The sequence below is a fragment of the Panthera pardus genome, unplaced genomic scaffold, assembly GCF_024362965.1.
Source record: "Panthera pardus isolate Hobbes unplaced genomic scaffold, ASM2436296v1 HiC_scaffold_1, whole genome shotgun sequence".
NCBI classification, from domain to species: Eukaryota; Metazoa; Chordata; class Mammalia; order Carnivora; family Felidae; genus Panthera; species Panthera pardus.
In genome coordinates, this window is record NW_026526654.1 from 47,542,955 (window position 1) to 47,558,638 (window position 15,684).

The window sequence follows — 15,684 nt, forward strand, 5'->3', positions numbered from 1 at the left end:
TATATTTGTTCATATATAAATATACTTCAATAGAAATATGTATCTACATACACCACATATATGTGCCCCATAGAAAAAATAGACAAAATCAGTAGTGCACACAATTAATAAAAAATACAAAAGCCCAATAAACAAGTAAAAAGATGACATATTTTCATATATGCATTATTTATGTGTATTACATGGATCTTAATTTTTAACATTTAAATGACTACATCAAATTAACAGAAAAATCAAGCTCTGGAACACTATACATACATATTGATAACATTTACCAAATTCATTATTGTATAAGTGTGTGCAACGTCAGGTTTTGCAAACCATTGACAGGGAGCATTCTGTATTTATTAACATCTCTTCAAATATCTTTGTAATTTTCATTGTGCAGGTCTTGCACTTCTCTGATTAAACTTATTGCTAAGTACTTTATTATATTTGATATTGTCGTAATGGCTTTACTTTTGAAATTTTCATTTAATTGTTACTGGTATATAAAAATATGCCTAATTTTTGTATGTCAATCTTGTATGCTGAGACCTTGCCGAAACAAGGGACTTGTTAGTTCTGGTAGTATTTTATGGCAACTTTACAATTTGAGATATTCAGGGTCATGCTATTTGTGAATAAAACAGCTCTATTTCTTTTTGAATGATTTTTAATTTGTTTCTTAACTTTTTTTTTCTTTTTGCCTTGTTGCACTGGGTAGAGCCCCAGTTGATCAGAAGTGACAGGAATCAAATCTTTGCCTCATTCCCAGTTTCAGAGAAGAAAATCATTCTTTCACCATCAATGGTAATGATAACGGTAGGTTTTTCAATACTGCTTTTTATCAGGAACAGAAAGTTTCCTTCTATTACTAGTTTGTTGCAAATTTTTATTATGAATGGATTTTGCAAAATGATTTTTGTGCACCTGTTGAGATGATCATGCCTTTTGTCATTTGTATTATAAATATAATATATTACATCACTTGATTTCTTTGAACATTAAAGGTATCTTCATTCCTGGAATAACATCACTCGGTCATTTATATACATGGTCACATCTATTAAAAATGTGTGTAATGCTTTTTATATATTGCTAGATAAGGCTTGATAATATTTTCTTGTATTTTTCATCTATATTAATGGGGGAAAGTGATCTTCGGCTTTATTTTCTAAATTTCTTTATCCGGTATCAGGGTAATATTGGCTTCGTAGAACAAGCTGAAATGCATTCTCTCCTCCTCTATTTATTGAAATAGTATATGAAGGATTTGTATTCTTCCTTTTTTACAAAAATGTTTGATAGAATTCTCCGGTGAAAACTGCTTTCTTCTTTGTACCAAGTTTTTGTTTTTTTGTCTTAATAATGCAAACTATTATCATAGGTCTATTTGCATTTTCTATATTTTGCCAGTTTTGGTATTTTTGTCTCCTGTAGGAATTTGTAAATTTCATACAAGTTGTATAATTTTTTTACAAAAATTAAAGTGTTCCTTTATAGTTCTTTTTATTTTTTGTAAGATATTTAATTATATCTCCACCTATATTCCTCATTTTGATCATTTCTATATTCTTTCTTTTTCTACATAGTCAGTCTAGCTAATTTCTTAGTATTTTTAAAAAGTCTTTCCAATGATCAGATTTGTATTTTGTGTTTTCTCTATTTTCTCTTGTCTGTTTCATTGATTTCTGCTCAAATTTTTATTATTTTCTTGATTGTGCTTATTTTGTGGTTAGATTGTTCTTTCTGGTAGTTCCTAAAATTAGATACTTGAGTTAATGATTCTTATTTGTTTTCTAGTATAGACCTTTGCAGTTATAAATGTCCCTCTAAACACTGCTTTAGCTACATCTCATGATTTTCGATGTGTTATACTTTTTATTTTGTTCATCTCAAACTACTTTCTAATTCCCCTTGTGATTTCGTTTTTGACTTCTTGGTTAATTTTCTTTAAAAAAATTTTTGTAATGTTTTATTTATTTTTGAGACAGAGAGAGACAGAGCATGAACAGGGGAGGGGCAGAAAGAGAGGGAGACACAGAATCCGAAGCAGGCTCCAGGCTCTGAGCTGTCAGCACAGAGCCCGACGTGGGGCTGGAACTCACAAACTGTGAGATCATGACCTGAGCCCAAGTTGGTCACCCAACCACGTAAGCCACCCAGGCGCCCCTTGGTTAATTTTCTTTTAATTTACAAATATTTGTAAATACACTTAAAAATATAGCCCTTCAGTCATTGATTTCTAATGCCATAAAGATCAGACAACATATGGAGTTAGTTCAATTTTTTAAAACTTATTGAGACTTGTTTTACGACCTTTTATTATGATTTATCAAGAATATTCCCTGTGTCCTTCAGAAAAATCTTCACTCAACTGCTGATGTAGCAGTGTTCTTCTGATATCAGTTAGATCAAGTTGGCTAATTGTGCTGTTGGAGACTCCGATACTATTGCTGATTTTCCAAGTGTTCCATCCATTATTGAGAATGTAATATTGAAGTGTCCAACTATTACTGCTAGAGTGCCCATATCTTCCTTCAATTTTGCCAGGGTTTGTTTCATGTATTGTGTAATTCTGTTGTTAGTTGAGAAGGAGTTTGTAATTGCTATAACTTTCTGATGAATTTGTCATTTTATTATAAAGTGTCATTCTTTATCTCTGACAGCTTTTTTCTTGAAACCTATTTTGTCTCATACTATAGCCATTTCATTTCTCCTACTGCTTGTTGCATACTGTACCTTTTACCATTTTAAAACTTTCAATCTGTTCATGTCTTTGAGTCTATATTGTGTCTCTTGTAGACCTCAAAAGGCTGGCTCTTGCCTCTGTTTTTGTTTTTATTTAGTATGATTCCCCCTCTCCCTTGTGGGTAGGGTATTTAATCCATTCACAGTTTGAATATGTCATGCTATGCCTCTTCATTTTTTTAATGAAAAAAATCTATTAATCATGTGTTGTGCCCCTGTAATTGATATATCAGTTTTCTCTTGACTTACTAAAGATTTATTTTTGGTTTCAGTTTTCAAGTTTTGCTATGCTCTATCTAGATGTGAATTACTTTATATTTATTATACTCAAATTTTTTAAGCTTCTTAGATCTGTAAATTAACGTTTTTCATCAAATTTGAAAAGAATTTAGCCATTATTTATTCAAATATTTTTATTTTTCTTGTCTTTTATATTTTCTCTATTTTCTATTTTATTTTCAGCATTCTGAGCATGCTGCTATTCTTATATTGATGTACCTGATATTTTTTCTCAGTTTTCTAATCTCTTCTCATTCAGTGTTCTATTTTTCTGTTCTTCAAATAGGACAAGCATCAAGCTGTGTTGATAGCTCAGAGCCTAGAGCCTGCTTCTTATTCTGTCTCTCTCTCTCTCTCTCTCTGCCCCTCCCCTTCTTGTGCTCTGTCTCTCTTTCTCAAAAATGAATAAACATTATTTTTTTTAAAAAATTTATACAATTTTTTAATTTATAGAAACTTGGAGATAAAAATAATTTGTCCAGTAGTAGTAGGGTGTTTTCACTGGCTATGCTTCCCATCCCATTTCTTTATTTTCTCAGCATTGTCCTTGATCCTTGTAACAGACTTGATTTATTGAGCTTCTAATGTATGGTAGTTTTTATACTAAGATGTCCTTTGAACATGGTTGGAACATACCTACACTTGCTGAAGAGGATAGCCATCTTCTATATTTAACAATTGATGAAGCCCTTTTTTACTCAGAGAGATTTATTATTACTTCTTCTCAAAAGGGTAATACCTGTTTCACAAAGATTTGGTAGGCCTAGCTGTACTTCATGTCAGGTAAGTTCATTCTGTCCAATTTGAACAGCGATATCCAAGAAACAGGGAAGAAAGAATCAAATTTCACATGACAAAAACATATACCTGATTCTGAAAGATCCTGAAACAAGCAAAACTATGTCAAAAAATTTTCTCCTTAAAGGTTCAAGTATGGGGCATGGAATAGCCGTGCCATGATATTTTATCTTGTGACTTTAAAACTCATTTGTTAGGGCAAGTTTGGATTTTAGAGAAAAAAAATCACCTCATATTTAAGATGATTCAATGAACTTATATTTAAATATATTATGATTTACTTATTGAGCAAAATTGGTCATAAAATTAATTCTGAGGTATTTTCAGTTGCACAGAAAAAGCTGAATAGTAGATTGTGACATTAAATATATAATTGTGATCAGGTTATCAGGGGAGCTCCTCAGATCCCTCCTTTTGTAATGATGTTGGTTAGTACTTGTTTTACTGTCCAGAAATTTCTTTCTGTCCAACATTCCACCAGGGAAAAACATCTACACTGCATGTTCTATACCATGTCAAGAAAATTTAACACAATATCTAATGTAGAATATTTTGCTGCAAGGCAGAAGCTTGCACATTGTGATTCTAAAGGGATAAGGATTAACTAGAAATGGTAACAAATTATCTAAAGATCACCTTTATAAAACTCTTCTGCAATTTTATTTAAAATATATTATATATATTCCATAGATCCACCCAATCTTACTGAATATGAGTTTTTGATGGTAATATTTTAGAAATCTGTAATATTTTAGATAATATGTAATATTTCAGATAATCTGTATCTGTGCCAAACACAATTGTTGAACCACATGTACAGTAATGTTCAAGAACACCTGACTTAGAAACACTGAAATAAAGATTCAACCAGGTTCATTCCATCTCAAAATCAATGATAATAAAAAATATCCCTGACTCCAACATTAATATCATATGTACCTCAAGAAGATACAAAGCTTGGCACTCTGAGCTAATATAAAGTACTCTAGTAGGACTCTATAAAATACTAAGTATAATGAATTAAAACAACTTTCTATTGTTGGTTCTTTAGATCACAGAAAAAAAAAAAGAACTGTGAAATAAAACTTTCCCCCATTTTCTAGTTATGATGAACTTACATTTAAATTAATTAAAATTTCAAAGTTATGTGGTGTCAAAAAACATAATTCTGTTTCCACAGAAAATGGACACATATATCTGCTCTCTAACAAAGGTATTTTTCAAATATGCAATTTAAGTTGTATTCTAGCCCAGCACAGAGATTCTTTGTCCAGCATAATTAGAGAAAATGATAAATCTGAAGAAAAAAAGAAAAGCTATTTTAATTTTAATAAAGAAAGATGTTATTGAATAGAAAGTACATTTATAATTGATTTTTGAATCAATTTCACTTTGTGGATATTTAAAACTGAGAGAACAGGTGCTTTTGTATAGCTCCTACTACTACAATGTGCCAATTAAAATGATTTAACTGATCAAAGTCCTCTGCACTATGTGGAGTTTTCTCACATAACATGCTTGGGGTTTCTAAATATGACTTCCTTCCTAACTGAAATTGAATCAAACTATGTTAGAAGCAATTCTTAAAATAACCATTGTAGAATAAAATAATATAAATTAAAAATACAGCACTACTTTTGTATTATAGAAAAATGCTTTTATATAAAAACATAAGTTTCTTTTCTTATTTGTATTTTTTGAGAGAGTGTGTGTGTGATAACACACACACAGGTGGGGGAGGAGCAGAGGGAGAGAAGGAGAATCTTAAGCAGGCTCCAGGTCCAGTGTGGAGCCCAAAGTGGGCTTGAATCTCACAATCGTGAGATCATGACCTGAGCAGAAATCAAGAGTTGACCTTTAACTGACAGCCACCCAGGCACCCCTGAAAACATAATTTTCTTGTTATTCCTGGAAGATAATTAAAATTAAACCACCAGAAAGAATGACTGAATGAGGTTAAATCAATCAGTGTGTTCTTTTCTATCATTATGAAAGACAAACACTCTTAAGGATCACCTTGACCAGAAGAAGAAATCTGGATTTTGGATATAACACAATTCTTGAAGCTTTTCTTGCCTCATAAAATATAAAGAAATCTTCCAAATTTGTTTTCTTAAAAACAAGATAAAAGAAAAAAGGAAATTTGAGAAATATAGAAAATTAAGTTGTGGTCACTAGGAAAGATGGTAATTTCCAGATGACAGAATTTTGCGATAAAACTGTTAAGTAGCGAGGATCACATGTATGTAGTAAACTTTTAGCCTAAGTTTGTGCCTTTAGAGAGTGTGTAAAGCAAGGATTATTTGTAAGAAAAAAAAGATAGTATTGAAAGGATGTAAGACATCCATGAATACTTTTCTGGGTTTCAGCACCACTGTTTCACTCTAATTGTTAGGATAAGTCATCAGAAAATTAGTAAAGATATAAAAGATATGAAGAATACTATCAAACAAATTGACCTCATTGATATTTATATAAGATTCCATGTTCATACAATAATAGCAGAATACTTTGTTTTTTTTCACTCATTGTATATTTAGATATTTATTTTTTATTTTTTAAAATATAACTTATTGTCAAGTTGGCTAACATACAGTGTATACAGTGTGCTCTTGGCTTCGGGGTAGATTTTCATGATTCATCTCTTACGTACAACATTCAGGGCTCATCCCAACAAGTGCCCTCCTCAATGCCCATCACCCATTTTCCCCTCTCCTCTGTTCCCCTATCAACCCTCAGTTTGTTATATTTAAGAGTCTCATGGTTTGCCTCCCTCCCTCTCTGTTTGTAACTGTTTTTTTTCCCTTTCTCTTCACCCCTGGTCTTCAGTTAAGTTTCTCAACTTCCACATATGAGTGAAAACATGCTATCTGTCTTTCTCTGACTTATTTCACTTAGCATAATACCCTCCAGTTCCATCCACATTGCTGCAAATGGCAGGATTTCATTCTCATTGCCAAGTAGTATTCTATTGTATATGTAACCCACATCTTTTTTATCCACTTATCAGTTGATGGGCATTTAGGCTCTTTCCATAATTTGGCTATTGTTGAAAACACTGCTATAAACATTGGAGTACATGTGGCCTTATGAATCAGCACTCCTGTATCCTTTGGATAAATTCCTAGTACTGTTATTGCTGGGTCATAGGGTATTTCTATTTTTAATTTTTTGAGGAACCTTCACACTGTTTTCCAGAGTGGCTGCACCAGTTTGCATTCCCACCAACAGTGCAAGAGGGTTCCCGTTTCTCCACATCCTCACCAGCATCTGTTGTTTCTTGTTAATTTTAGCCACTCTGACTAGTGTGAGGTGGTATCTCAGTGTGGTTTTGATTTGTATTTCCCTAATGATGAGTGATCCTGAGTATCTTTTCATGTGTCTGTTGGCAATCTGGATGTCTTCTTTGGAAAAGTGTCTATTCATGTCTTCTGCCCATTTCTTCACTGGATTATTTGTTTTTGGGGTGATGAGTTTGGTAAGTTCTTTACAGACTTTGGATACAGGAATCAATCTTCTCCATTACATGTGATAGTGAAATTGGCAAAATACAAAGATAAACAGAGAAGCTAGGGAAAAATGGGCCTTAACCCACAAGGGTAGACACATAAGGGTAGTAGCAGACGTATCCACTGAAACTTGGCAGGCCAAAAGGGAGTGGCAGGAAATATTCAATGTGCTAGAGAGGAAAAATATGCAGCCAAGAATCCTTTATCCAGCAAGGATGTCATTTAGGATAGAGGAGAGATAAAGGTTTTCCCAGACAAACAAAAACTGAAGGAGTTCATTACCACTAAATCAGCTCTACAAGAGATCCTAACAGGGACTCTGTGACTGGAATGTTGTAAAGACTACAAAGGACCAGAGACATCACCATAAGCATGAAACCTACAGATAACACAATGACACTAAATCCACATCTTTCAAAAATAATGCTGAATGTAAATGGACTAAAGGCTCCAATCAAAAGACAAAGGGTATCAGAATGGATAAAAAAACAAGACCCATCTATTTGCTATCTACAAGAGACTCATTTTAGACCTGAGGACACCTTCAGATTGAAAGTGAGGGGATGGAGAACAATCTGTCATGCTACTGGAAGTCAAAACAAAGCTGGAGCCATATTTAGACAAACTAGATTTAAACTAAATACTGTAACAAGAGATGATGAAGGGCTTTTTATCATAACTATGGGTCTATCCATCAAGAAGAGCTAACAATTATAAATGTTCCTGCACCCAATTTGGAAACACCCAAATATATAAATCAATTAATAAACATAAGCAATCGGTAATTGCAGGTGACTTTAATACTCAAGTTACAGCAATAGCAGAATACTTTCAAGCTCATGTGTAATATTTACTATCATAGACCATATGTGGGCTGTACAATATGTCTTAACAGATTTCAAAATACTCACAACAGAATTAAAAGAGATGAGAATAACGAAAAAAAACCCTGGAAAATTCCTAAGTATATGGAAAATAAATAATACACACAAATAACCCATTAATCAAAAAAGAAATAAAAAAAATTAAAGTATTTTAACTGAATAAAAATGAAAACACAACATTAAAAGCTACATGGGAATATAGCTAAAGCTATATTTAAAGGAAAATTTATATCTCTAGATTCCTATATGAGAATTGAAGGTCACAAGTCAACGACATCAACTTCCAAGTAATAAACAACAACAACAACAACAAAATTAAAAGTAAATAAATAAAGAAGGCTAATGAACAGAAGGGAGATTAAAGTATTCTCATTTTAATGAGGAATTCTAATAGTAGAAAAGTAGAAAATAGAAAGTAGAAATAGTAGAAAGACAATATAGATCTTAACAGAAATCAGTGAAATAGAAAATGCAAAACAATAGAGAAAAATTGATGTAACCAAAAAATGTTCCTTGAGAAGACACATCACATTTAAAAATTTTTTTAAATGTTATATATTTTGGAAGGAGACAGAGAGACAGAGCATGAGTGGGGGAGGAACAGAGAGAGAGAGGGAGACACAGAATCCGAAGCAGGCTCTAGGCTCTGAGCTGTGAGCACAGAACCCGATGTGGGGCTTGAACCCACGAACTGTGAGATCATGACCTGAGCCGAAATCAGACGCTTAAACAACTGAGCCACCCAGGTGCCCCAAGACACATCACATTTATGGTAATACTTTTTATAATTTAAATAAAAGAAAAAAGATACAAACTACAAAACCATCTTCAATATTAAACAGATAAATGAAGCAGCTTTCTAATTATTAAAAATACAATTTTTCTTTCAAACAAACAATTCTGCAAAAACTCCATCAAAGTATTGGGGGAAAAGTGACTATTTTGCAGATTTTTCTATGAATTCAGATTACACTTATAACAAAAACAAAGAAACTATTTATAAAAATAGAAAACCAGAGAATCTCTTGATGTTGATGTAACATTTACCAAAAAACAAACAAACAAGCAAAAACAGCAAATAGAATCCAGCAATAAATAAAACAGAGTGATTTTTTATGACAATTAGATTTTATCCCAGTAATGAAAGGTTGCCTTAATATTGGAAAATCAATGTAATACACTATATTAACCACTTAAAAAGAAAAAAAATTATGTATATATTTTATAACATCCTGTTATATAAGGATCAAAAATGTCTATCAATTTTTATATTAAATTATAAAATATTCTATTTAAATTATATTGAGGCTCATATTATTTACTCAAAAAACTATATAAATGTAAAAGCATTGATATGTTAAGCACAAAGTTATCCATGAGATATTTTCATAATGATGCAAGTTTTACAACATAGTGTCTTTTTTAGAAAATGTAAACATTTAGGGCTTTTTTGGCATATCTAGTCTAAATTATTATAAGGTATTAAACATATCTAAAATATAAAGAGCAGATAAAATAATACAATTCTATGATAAAAAGCATATCAAATATGAACTATCACACTAGTTTGCAAACTGCACGCCTTGAAGACATTTTAAGCTTCCTGGGGGTGCCATTGGTGTCATTTTGGAAGACATGGGTACTTGATAAACTCTAGGCCCTACCACCATTTAACATGAACAATCCAGCTTGTATTTTTTTATAAATCAAATTTCTCTATAATTATCTTAATGTTTTCCACTGTTAAAATCCTGGAAAACCATTGATCTAATGCTATGACTCATAGCTTAGAACAGTTGGCCACAGTGGTTGTTTCATGGCAAACATCTATTAGCCAGACACACAAGGGACCAGACCCCAAGCTCTTGATTCATGGTTCTTGGTTCCTTAAACTCTAGTTAAATGAAAAAATGTCATTTTGTTATTATTTGAAATAATTACTAAGATTAGCAACATTTGATAATTCTATTTTAAATAATCCCCATCCATTAGGTTTTTGTTTCCTCTAGTTTTTGAAAAATAAACCAGACCATTGAGGTAGAAATATAAATGACAGTTACAATTCTAGGAAACAATTACTGTTGTATTTCTGTGCAGTATATTAAATCAGTAAGATCTTTCAAATATTTAATTATCTTTGAGTCATAGTCAGTGAACCAGATTCTGTAATGATATTTGCTCTCTTTGATCATGAAGTTTTCTATTCAGTGGAGTAATAAAACAGCTTATTAAGAATATCTCCAGCTTGAGGGAAAGACAGTAATGAAACCTGCTCCTTAGATACATTATGCATATATACCATAAGACACTGCAAAATACATTGTTTCCTTTAGGCTATCAGGTTATTACATAATAAGACACCTTAAACACTCATGACTTTATTCAACATATGTTTATGGAACACCTGCCATGTGGTTGGCAGAGTGCAAATCACTGGATATACAAAGCCAATCCATACAGGCACAATGCTTACCACCACCCTCAACCTTTCAGTTTGTGGGAACAGGAACAATGAACATGTTAATACCGAATTCAATTCAATCTGTTAAGTGCCTTATAAAATAAATGCAATGGTTATCAGCACAGATGGGGCAGGAAGTGGGAATTTCTGGCCAGAAAAACATTTCTGGAGGAAATTGCTAAACTTAGAAATAAAGGAGCCTGCATTGCTGGGCAGTATGTGTTGAGAACACTGAGCCATTCTTCCTAAAACATTGAGAAATAGGTAATATACATTTTTATATTTTCCATTTACACATAACACAGAGAGAGGTTGAGAAACATGTCCAAAGTCTCACAGTTCCTAAGGGATAGTGTAAAGTCTGGAGGCTCAACCAGGACAATCTAATACTGGAGTCCTACTTTTTTCCTACCACCTAGCAAAACACTAGAAGAGAATATTGATAGTGTGTAACAGTATAACATAGCTAGACACTCACTGAAATATAATATATGTGTGTATGTGTATATATGTACATACATATAATTATGATTACACTGACATTAATAGTTATTACCATTCTTATTACAAACATTCACATTCTATCAAATTACTTTTATCCCTTAGTTATTTCCAAATGATTATAGATAAGTGGATCAAAAAGTATTCATTGTTTCTGTGAATTATCCTGTGTGTATTGCTGTTCAAAAAATTGCTTTATCTATATTTAGATTTCCTTATAGATGTTCATATTTCTTTTACTTCTCCAACAGGAGATTTAAAGAAAAGTGTGCCAGAATAGCTTATTCTTTTTTTTTCCAAGTTTATTTATTTATTCTGAGAGAGAGAGAGAGCACAAGCAAGGGGCGGGGGCAGAGCGTGAGAGAGAGGATCCCAAGCAGGCTCTGTGCTGTCACCACGGAGCTGGACACGGGGCTCCATCCCACAAACTGCGAGAATCATGACCTGAACCGAAATCAAGAGTCGGGCGCTAACCTGCTGAGTTAGCTGGGCGTCCAGGATGGCTTATTCTTGATTTAACAGGAGAAAGTTTATAAACTTAACAATTACATAAACTGGTTAGCCTTGTGTTTTTCATTTGACATGACTGTGAGGGCCACTGTTCCCTGTGGTATTTTTGACCTCTGTAAAAAGCCTCTGAATGCTGAATTCCACACCTACCCTGAGAGATATCCTTGTTCAACCTTTCAAAGAGCTTGAACTATAACTTATGAGATATGATTTTAGCCTGGTCAATTATTATCATATTTACTCCATCATAATAACTGAACATCAGGTATAATTTCCTAGACAATCTAATCTATATTTTCTCTGAATCTTTTAGCAGTAGTGCAAATTTTTATATATTCTGTGTAAATAGAAGGAGCACCAATGGACTTTTACTGTCTGCCTTCTTTCCTGGAATTCAACAAAAAGTCTCCCTTCCTGACTTTCTGAACTCATTCTCATTTTCCCTATTCTCACAAATTGCTCACTGTGAAGCAATCTTTTATTCATTTATTTTTTTACTCTAAGCGGAAACATCTTAGTTCAGTGGATAATTTAATAACGGCCACATATACAGGATGATAAGCCACTGTTGGGTCTTATGGGCTAAATTGTGCCTCCCTATCACCAAAATTCATATATTGACATTCTAAGCCCCATTATCTCAGAATGTGACAATATTTGGAGATAGGATCTTTAAACAGGTAATTTTTTTAAAATGAGGTCATTAGGGTAAATCCTAATCCAATATGACTGTGTCCTATAAACATCATAGGCACATACAGAGGGAAGATCATGTGAAAACAGGGAGAAAATGAGCCAACCAGAGAGGCCTCAGAAGAAACCAAATTTGCCAACCCCTTGTACTTGGACTTCTAGCCTCTAGATTTGTGAGAAAATAAATTTCTGTTTTTAAGTCACCCAGTATTTGGTACTTTGTTATGACAGATATAGCTCACTAATTCATTAGAGAAGGAGAATATTGTTCTTTTCAGAGTCACAGCCACTGCTTTGCTCCCTATTAAAGTTCCCCATGGTGAACAACAGCATATATGTTAGTCCTGTAGCCAGCATTCATGAATGTAATCAATAGTCATGCCAAATTATAAGCCCTGCAATAGCATTCATATTAATAGTTCTCACCAATTTGCTCACAAAATGAACATGTGAAAAGAGATCAAAGTGGAAATACAGAAGAATGTGAACTTTACTCACTCATAATTTTCAAGTGCCGATCTTTTGACTTTATCTCCAACAATTAGTGCTCATCTAAATTAAAGAAAACAATAGCCTTTAAAATGCTAGTCCTTTTGCAATGCAGGAAGATAAACTAGTGGCTTAGGTAGATTCACATTGATGTGACCACACTTGTCGAACTTCATGACACAAACAAACACAGACTATTTATATGCAGCTCCTTATGTATGTTATGTTTGTGGTATTCTTGGGCTACTTTTCACAAGTGTCTTGTAAATGTCATAGTCTAGGGGAGGTGTGCAGGCAGGAAAAGGGGATGTAGAAAAGAAAATTAGGCCCACAGGGACACCGGTTCTGATATTTCAAATTGAGTCTACTACTTGAAAAGTTCTATAATTCTACTGCCACATTACACTATGTGAGGAGTTGCTGTAGTTTATATACTGAAGTAATGGAGGAAAAGCGTAAGGATCTCAACACTTCAACTAAATGTGTGGTAAGTCTAGTTCTTAGTTTTATTTTTTCCCCTGGATATGTCATCTATTATCATAGTAAATGACAAGTAAATATCATTTATTTAAAATACTAATCTGAACAGCAGTCAAATACGTTATAAAGCATTCAGGTATTTATGCTAGTCATATTGGTTTTAAAAAAAAGGACTAGAAATGAAACAGAGACAGAGACAGAAATAAAACAAAGATAAATGAAGTTCCGAAAATGTAAGCAAAATATTTCATACATATAATAAAATATTAAACAATAAAAGCTGCATTAATAGAACACTAATATGAACAGTTGATTATTAGGACATTTTGTAAACATGCTATTTCAGAAAGGACATTTTGTAAAGATGCTATTAAATGCAATTGGAGACATTCCTATATATTTTTGAAAAATGTATGGGTTTCAAAGACATTGCTAAAAGATATCTGACTTTGGTAATTATTTGATACTAGCATATTTAAAGTTCCTAACACTACCTACATATTAAATTATTCATTTTTTTAAATGAAAACTGAGTAGAAATACATAGTTTTATTGTTTCATATAGTGACAGGCAAAAAAATATTCTTTTGTTTAGTTTTTATTTAAATTGCAGTTAGTTAAGATACAGTATAATATTAGTTTCAAATGTACAATTTAGTGATTCAACACATACATACAACACCTGGTGCTCATCACGAGTGCAGTCCTTAATCCATATCTCCTATTTCCTCCATCTCCCCGCCATCCGCCCCTCTGGTAACCATCAGTTTGTTCTCTATAATTAAGAGTCTGGTTCCTGGTTTGCCTCTTTCTTTTTTCCCCATAGTCATTTTTTTTTCTTAAATTCCACCTATGAGTGAAATCATATGGTATTTATCTTTCTCTGGATTATTTTTCTTAGCATAATACTCTCTAGCTCCATCCACATCATATATATATGTGGTGTATATATATATACATATACATTCTTTACCTTCTTTATCCATTCATCAGTCCATAGATATTTGAGCTCTTCCATAATTTGACTATGGTAGATAATGCTGTTATAAACATTAGAGTGCACGTATCCCTCCCAATTAGTATTGTTGTATCCTTTGGGTAAATACCTAGTAGTGCAGTAGTTGGATTGTAGGTATTTCTATTTTTAACTTTTGAGGAACCTTCATACCATTCTTCAAAGTGGCTGCATCAGTTTGCATTCCCACCAACAGTGTAAGAAGGTTGCCCTTTCTCTGCATCCCTGCCAACACCTGTTGTTACTTGTTTTGTTAGTTTTATCCATTCTGACTGGTATGAGATGATATCTCATTGTGGTTTTGGTTTGTATTTCCCTGATAACAAGTGATGTTAACATCTTTTCATGTATTTGTTGGTCATCTGTATGTCTCAATAAATACAACTTAATTAAAGAATATATAATGTATGTATGTAAATCAAATGTTAATATTAGTGATTGTGGTTGATATATAACAAAAAAGACAATACTACTACTAATAATAAATATGTACTGTAAGGTTTCCATTGACAAACAATTCATTAAGTACTTATGGAGATTTACTTAATTACATAACAGGACAAATAATGAAGTATGTCATTATTACTTTCAACATCTTTTTAGGTGAGGAAACTGAGGCACAGATAGATGAAATATCTTGCCGAAGAAGATATAGAAAATAACAGAAATAGCAATGAAACATTATTTTACTTTCTTATCATTTATTATACATTTCCCCTATAGTAATAATAATAATAATAATAATATATACACATATATAAACAACTATATGTGTATATCTATATATACATGTTTATAGAGATAGATACATACATATGCAACTTTATATATAGAAAGAGTGTGCTGTGTGTGTTATAAACAGCAAACGCCTTGTTTTTGCTTGTTCATACAGTTATCTTCATTTGCTTATTAAGCTAATGGACGGAAATGAAGATACGTAAATGTGTGAATAAGGAAAGATATATAAACATGCATGTAAAGTATTTATGCATTTTAACTGATACAAATGACTCCAATTGATTTTCTGTTTAAAAAAAGGAAATATGTATACACACTTTGCTATCACACTAAATCATTATAGATAATCGGAAATATTTTAATCACCAAAAAAATGCTCAAATAAATTGCATCCTGTCAATAGACAAAATTTATAGAGAATACAATAAAAACTAGTCTAGATATGAGATTGTCTCTTATTTTTGTTCTCAACAATGAACATACTTTATATAAAAGGGATTTTATTGCTAATACACTTAATATTAGGAGTAAAAGCCAATTCTGATATTTGATATTTGTAAAACATATTTTTCTTGTTTTCATATAATTCCTTAG